The 7,911-nt window shown below is 47.0% G+C and overlaps 1 long non-coding RNA gene across 1 annotated transcript in view; it reads right to left on the bottom strand.

Moving 5' to 3' along the window:
- The window catches only part of LOC116071052, a 9,212-nt gene extending 7,395 nt beyond the window's left edge, over positions 1-1,817 (bottom strand). Inside the window, exon 1 of the long non-coding RNA XR_004110689.1 lies at positions 1,715-1,817. This is a non-coding gene — a long non-coding RNA (uncharacterized LOC116071052). The remainder of the gene's footprint in view (positions 1-1,714) is intronic.
- Between the last annotated feature and the right edge of the window lie 6,094 nt (positions 1,818-7,911).

Here is a 7,911-nt window from a genome sequence, read left to right as displayed (position 1 = left end):
AAAGGTCTGATGCCTAATTTTAAGAATATACATTCAGATCCTGCACTTCCTTGTGTTGTGTCTGCCATCTTTTTAATTGCCAACTCCTTGCCCGCCTGATTACTGGGACCCCGATTTCTCCCATGGATTGAGGGATCACCAAGACTGATCCTGTCCACCAAGATTGCACAGTGCCAGGTGCTTTCTTAGTGCAACAGAAGCAGACTGCAGACTGCGCCGGTGGAATACCATGCTATGTGTGTTTTAGTCTGTGTACCCCTGGCTGTCCTGGAACTCACTTTGTAGACTAGGTTGGCCTTGAACTCAGAAACCTGCCTGCCTCTGCTTCCCAAGTGCTGGGATTAAAGGCATGTGCCACCACTGCCTGGCCTGGTTATTTATATACTCAGACTTGCCGAACAATGAAAGTATCTTCAAAGGACTGAGAGTGAAACTTCTAGAAGTTTCTTGGGCATAAGACGTGAGGAAGGCTCAAGTGCAATATGAAAAAATTGGTCTAGGGTGGTGGAACCAAGTTTGGGCTTCTCAGAGATGGAAGGAATCTAGTGTCCCAAACCGTAAATCTATGCGAGTTCACACATGGGCAGGTCCTTAGTCATAAACCTGGGCCAGTTCACACATGGGCAGGTCCTTAGTCATAAACCTGGGCCAGTTCACACATGGGCAGGTTCTTAGTCATAAACTTGGGCCAGTTCACACATGGGCAGATCCCAGTCATAAACCTGGTCCAGTTCACACGTGGGAAAGTTTTCCTGTCTACTTTTTTCCTGTGCTTTTTGCTGCCATCTGTCAGCGAGGATGTATTTAGTCTGACGACGTCTTCTTTTCCTACATCCAAAGCCAATATTCTGCTCTATGAGCAACTCTGGCTCTCGTCTGTTCTACCATAAAATTAAAATAGCTCCTGTGCGCTTGTTGTCCCATAGTGAATTTAAATCTAGGGCATTTTTAGGTCATCTGTCTTGTTCTGCAGTGGTGTCAGCCCGTCAGCCCATAGTACCCTGCACCTTCACCCATGTCCCCACCCCATACCCATCCCCACCTCACCCCACCCCTCACTGGGAGTTTCAGAGCCTATCATACTTTTGACATGATAAAACAAACAAACAAACCAAACCCCAGCATGGTTGTAAGCAACATCTCGGGCTGTATCATCTGCATCTTCAGTTTTGGAGAAATGGTTCTGTGTTCGTGGGGATGCATCTCCCTCCTTAGAACCTTCCTTCAGTTCTTTTGGTGTCAACCCAGGGGGAGAGTCACTAGATTTTATGGTGTTTCTCATCTTAGCTTTTTAAAGGGCCCTCGATGAAGCCACCATCCTGCAAGATGAGTTGGTTCTAGTTATCTGCTGTGTAGCACGGCACAGTGTTCTAGTGCACATTAGACTGTGCACTTAAAATTTTACCAGTTAGGGTGAGCTTCTAGCTGGGGATAGCTTAGTTGCTAGAATGGAACTGGGCCTTGAAACACTGTGGGTGGGCATCTGAAGGAGAGAGAAGAGAGATGTGGAGGCAGCAGGATCCAAGGTAACTAGGGGTGTTTCAGCAGCAAAGGGGTGGGTACCAAGCTGATGCAGAGGGACCTGATTATGGCCCAAGGTTTTCACTGTGTCGCTGGTGATAAGTGAACTCCCAATATGCCTAGGGAACCCAGCCTCAGGTCTCTGCTATAGATTTGCCTGGGCATGAGGGTGCAGTCTAGTCTGCATTCTTACCTTTTCAGCCCTCAGGTTCTGGGCCAGGTCTGCGTGGCGCAGAGGCGTCCTCCTGTGTGTAGACTCTTGGGTGCTGACCGAGTGGCTGCGCATTCTTTCTCGAGTGAGGCATTCCCGCAGCAGCCAGATGGGGGGCTCCACACTCTGAAGGCTGGGCTCCTCTGAAGGCCGAGGCCTTGTCGGGGATGTCTGAGCTCGAAGCAGCATGGGCTCCCCCAGGATAGCTGCTGGTTTCAGGATGCTGCATGGACACCACATAGACATAGTTCCTTTAGGAGATTCTAAAGAACTCTGGGGTCCATCGAACCTGGCTTGTGCAACACTCTGGGCAGCCTGGACAGCCATGGCTTTAGTTAGGATTCTCAAATTCAGAAAATGCTTTTGGGGGTGTGGGGGCAGGGCCTCTACTGTACTTGGCCAAGATAAGAAGCATAAGCTGAGCCCTTCTCACTGTGGGAAGGGAGGGAGGGAGGGTCGGGCCCCAACCAGGTCCTCATAAACTGCTTCTGTTCTGAAGGGAAGTAAAGACGACATGAGGATGGGTCAAGGATCTGGGCAAGGGAAGGATTGTGATTAGATAAATCAACAACAAAGTGAATCTGACAAATATTTCATAATTTTTATTGTAGTGCATGGAAATTAGATATAAACGAAGCCACATTTAAACAATAATCCTAAGTACAGTTCATTTTGCCACAATGTCACCGAATCTCCAGTGGTACCTTGGATGTCTGGTTCTCCCAGAGAGGGTTTGCATCTTAAGGAAACAGAGGCAGGGATGGTTTGTAGACTTCTCTTCTGAAGCACGGAGCCCTTTAGGAATTTGTACTTAGAACGATGTCTGCTAGGCCCCTGCTTAATCTACAGTGCAAAGATCTTGCTTGTTTATTTTTTGGTAAATATATACTAGGAAAGGAAAGTTTTCTTTTTCGCTGCCCAACAAGGCAAAAGGAGTTTATAATCCCATTCCTCCTTGTTTTAAGAGTAAAAAGACAGATCAGGTAACCTATGGAGAGGTTTTGCTTAGGGGTATCAGCCATAGCTCGGTCTCCACTGGCCCTGCTTTCTAGTTAGCAACAAGCCTGCCTCTCTGAGCTCTGTCTCAGGCTACACTGAGCACCTGAGCCATCTCCACCTCTTCGCATCGTCTTCTGACCGTCCATGGCTCCCCTATCTACCCTCTGCGCATGCCCAGTCCACAGAGACAGACAGAGAAAGTATATCAAAGAAAGCTGGTGCAAGCAGGAGCTTAAAAAGCACTAAGCAATTCAGACAAGAGCTAATCCAAATCATCACAGGGGTGCATTTGTGCGGCGGCCAGATCAGAGCCAACACGGATGCCCTGGGATCCCTAGAATTCTGTATGCTGAATATGCTTGCAAGGCTGGAAGACAGCAGCCTGCTTCAGATCATGAGCTGGCATGCCCTGGTTGCCCATGGCAACCCAGCTGCACTGGAGTGCTAGCATTTGTAAATGTGTGTGGGCTTAAAATTGTATTATTGATTCTGTCTGAAAGATGATAGTCTGATTTGTGTATAGCTTGGAATAAATTAATCATTATCCTTTACAGCCCAACAGAGTATGAATTTCCTTTTTTCTCTACCTCATCTTTTTAGTTGAGAGACAGCAAATTGCATCACCAGATGTGAAATGAAATGTTTCCCATAACAACCACACCAGAGGAATCCACAGCCAGAGTACTCGCCTGGAGAGCCATCCCCCATTACTGAATAAATAACAAATGGAGCAGGGTGGGATGGAGCTGGCATCGGGGCAACCTATTCTAAATGGACTGCAGGGTGTAGTTTGAACTACAGTGAGATGCAGCTGTGGAAAGAGCAAACCTCAGGTCTGCCCAGGCCTCCCCCTTGCTGGGGTCTCTCTTCTGTTGTCTTTAGCATGCTGCGCATCCCTGGGCAGACTGAGGTATCATTGCCCCAATCCTCTCACCTTCGCTCTGTCCATGGTCCTTGCCGGTAACTCTGTGTGTCCTTCCATGAAAGGCAACATGCGTTGCCCTTGACCGTGGCCTTGGCTTAGTAGCTCACTTTGACTAATTTGACAAAGTGGCAGAGAGCCAATTCTGAGAGGAGACTTTAAAGGACTCCAAGAGTTGTCCCACGGTGCTTCTGTCATGCCCGTGAGAAGAGCCTGCCTAGGAACCACTGTACCTTCAGTGGGAATGCAAATGAACACATGACAGACAGCCACCATCCCCGCCAAAGCCAGCTACCAGGCCTCTACTTGGAGAGTTCCCCAGCCTAGAGCAGTTACTCCTGTCAAGTTATGGATACACGCCCACTGCTGAATGCAACCAAGGTTTTATGGATGCTTGTTGACAGGCAGTAGCTAATGAACATTCTCCCCCACGTGTCTAATATTAGGGTCATCAGTGGTATGGTTTGAATATGGTTTGTCCCCAGAGGTCCCATCTACAGCAAGGTGATGATGGGAAGTGCTATGGGTTCACAAGTGAGCCCCTCCAGAGCACATAATGGAACAGAAGAATCCAGCCCTTGCTCTCTGCTCCTGGTTTGGAGTGTAATGATTGGCTCGGCTCTGTGTATGCTCCTGGACCCCGAGGTGATGAGGCCAAGGAGTGATCTTTCTTGAGCCAGCACCATCGTTGAGCGTAACACTGTTGTGAGCAGAATGGACTGCTTTAAACACTCCGAAGGTACTGTAAATACCAACCTCCATCAGAGTGGACATTTCTACAGAATATCACTGTCTTAAGCTTGTGTTTCTTCTGTCTTTCATCTTTTCTCAGTCCAAGTGTGGCCGATACAAGTGTGTTTAATTAATTTCTGACAAATGTTATGGAATTTCTACTATAGAGTTTGGCCCTCGGAATGGTGTATTAAATATCACATTGAACAAAAGAAAAGAGGGCAAGCAAGATATGTAAGGAAAACTCAGAACTTAGCATTCATTAAATTTATTGTACATTTTTGTTGCTGTGATAAAACACCAGGGCTAGGGCACAACTTATGGAAGGAAGAGCTTATCTGGGATTTGTGGTTCTGGAACAGTGTCTTCCCTGGCTCAGAACCATGGCTGGGAGACATGACAGTAAGCAACAGGCATGGTGGCTAGCACAGTCACTGAGGGCTCACGTCTTAAACCCTAAGCATGAAGCAGAGGGAGCCAACTTCGAACAGTGGGAGATTTTAAAACCTCAAATCCCACCCCCAGCGGCACACCTTCTCCCACGGCCATACCTCCCAAACCTCCCCAAACAGTGAAGTCAAGTGGGAAATAAGTGTTCAAAGGTCAGAATCTGTGGAGAGCGTTCCTAAGCAGAGTGCAGAGAGGAGAAGCACAAGATGACCTGGCTAGAACCTTAGAAGTCCCTGCAATTAAACAGTATGCAGAGGAAGATGGGTAAAGTAGCACAGAGTGGCTAGAAGAGGGAAAACCAAGAGAGCTGCAGCGGGAAGACAGGAGTCTGATTTCCCATCCAGTGTCATCCCTACCTTCTCTGGCTTATAAACTCTGTTTCTGTTTCAGCATTGGGTCATTGCCTTTCAGGAGAGCAACGGTGTCTTCCCAGGCTTGGAACCTGAGTCAAGGATCAGCTATAATCAGACTTACTGGTTTGGGTCTCAATTTAGACATGATCATGTGACTAAGCTTTGGCTAATCATATTTGAGTAGTCTCCCACAGAGTGCTTTCTGGGCAAGATTGTTGTGTCTGAGACAAAAAGGAGAAAACATCTTGTCTCAGTAGGGGTTTCTATTCCTGCACAAACATCATGACCAAGAAGCAAGTTGGGGAGGAAAGGGTTTATTCAGCTTACACTTCCACACTGCTCTTCATCATCAAAGGAAGTCAGGACTGGAACTCAAGCATGTCAGGAAGCAGGAGCTGATGCAGAGGCCATGGAGGGATGTTACTTACTGGCTTGATTCCCCTGGCTTGCTCAGCTTGCTTTCTACCAGCCCAGGAATGGCACCACCCACAATGGGCCCTCCCTCCTTGATCACTAATTGAGAAAATGCCTTACAGCTGGGTCTCATGGAGGCATTTCCTCACCTGAAGCTCCTTTCTCTGCGATAACTCCAGCTTGTGTCAAGTTGACACAAAACCAGCCTCTACACATCTCTTCACTGAATTCAGATGGAGATGCCTCTGCCTTCCTCTTGCTCCACATGCCCAAGTTGCTTTTGGGGGATGAGTACTTTCCCAAATATTTAGGCATGGTGGCTCAAAAGCTGGTTCTTGTGGCCCCACAAGATTAGGTGATATGCAGCCATAATTCAATGGTTCATTTCATCTCATTTTGGGAAATAACAATTGCTTGTTGCTTTAGGTGCATCGTTGGTAGTCTTGTTGCTAACCTAATATTATGGTTGCAACAGTCAGAACAAACATTTTTCTTTCACTCTGAGAGTGTGTTACCTCAGGAGACATGAATCAAGTTTCTATTTCGAAGTTTCATAATTTTTGAAAACAGGATCTTGTATGTCTCAAACTGGTCTCAGACTCAAGACCCTCTCGCTGCTGGGATGTTAGAATTACAGGCATTCACTCCCAGGTGCTTATAGACTTTCTAGAAGCATTTCATCATCAACACTTGAGAAGTGAGGAGGTTGGGCTGAGGAAACTGGGGAATATTCTAGAATTAATCTTGTTGTGAATGTGGAAAAGACTCGTAACGGGGCAATGTGAGAAGAGGAGGAGGAGGAAGAGAAGGAGGAGGAGGAGGAAGAGGAGGAGGAGGAAGAGGAAGAGGAGGAGAAGCAGAATGCTTGTGGTCAGGAGAAAATTAGACACTGACAGAACGCACTCAGAACTAAAACTATCCACAGAGACACTTGGTGCCTTGAGTAAGGAGCTGCTGATGTCATGGCCATTGCAGCTGTGGGGTTCAGGACAGCCTCACACTTCTTTAATTGTATTCTCTTTATCCTATTAATGCTTCTGAAAGAGTTTTAATTTTGCATTAATCAAAAGCTCTTTTATTTTCAAGATTGACTCAAATTCAAGTGTGTGTGTGTGTGTGTGTGCAATTAAGTTATCAAGGCAGAGGGTCTGACTGTGAGGAATAATTCCCTAAAAACAGCCAGTTACACACACAGAGCTGGAAGCCTTGCTATGTGTGTTGTTCTTCCCAGGTGGAGGGAGAACTGGTCATGGTGACAATGGGACAAATGTCCCTCCATCTCCCTTGACAACACAAACAATTACCTTACCTACACAGCTTGTGTTGACAGTAACCAGATCCAGGCTTATTCTCCAAGCTAAAAGAACTCTAGAAAACTTTATGAACATTTTTTTTCCTACAGAAACAAAAGCAACTTTTTCTTACCTGCTATCCTGTGATGTTTCTAATCTTCCCAAAGCAGAGCATGATCTCCGTCTCCAGCTCATGGTAGCAGGTGGCGAGAACATTCAGGGACCCCTTTACTGATTGGAAGGGTGTCCAGGAAGCCCTTTGGAACAGTTTTAAATGACCAGAGGGATGCCACATGAAGAAAACTGTGCGTTTTCTTGCAAGGAGCAGCCCATGTTGGTGAGGTCTACCCAGGACGGAGGCTCTGGTGCCCACTGTCAGTGTCAGGATGTGTAACTGGAGCACCTACGGGCTATAGGTTCCTCCTTTCTCCACTCCTCCTCCCTGGATAATCGCTTTACAGGTGTTGGTAACTGATAACCACGTGACCTTGTGGGACTCGAGAATGTGAGGGAGTGAACAGCTTTGGTAATAAACACGCTTTGTCACCTTATTCAGAATATACTCAATATGACCATATCACACAAAGTATCATCTGCAAGACTGGACCCTGCTTACCAGTCCTACCCCTTCCCCACCCTCCCTAGCTCAGATAGCAAACTTCCTTCTTGAGGTGGCTTCTGATAGAACCTTTGGAACCACCCAACCTCCTCTTCCTCTTACAAAAATACACTGAGCCCCCCAGGAAGTCCTGTTGGCCTTCCCTCTACCACACCCCAGTTCTCTCCTGCTTTACCAATACCTCGGGCCTGACAAACCCTTCTCCTCTCTCACTGTCCACGGCATAGTCTTCAATGCTCTTCCCCCATGTCTGCCTACTTCCCTACCTGACAGGGAAGATGTTGGGTGACGTTAAGCCTCTAAAACCCACCATACTTACTTAAGTGACCTCAAAAATTCCACCAGAGAGCTCCTAAACCTGATAACCAACTTCAGCAAAGTAGCTGGATATAAAATTA

The sequence above is a fragment of the Mastomys coucha genome, unplaced genomic scaffold (genome assembly GCF_008632895.1).
Source record: "Mastomys coucha isolate ucsf_1 unplaced genomic scaffold, UCSF_Mcou_1 pScaffold22, whole genome shotgun sequence".
NCBI lineage: Eukaryota > Metazoa > Chordata > Mammalia > Rodentia > Muridae > Mastomys > Mastomys coucha.
Note: the sequence above shows the minus strand (reverse complement) of the source record. Positions and strands in the feature narration are given on the sequence as shown.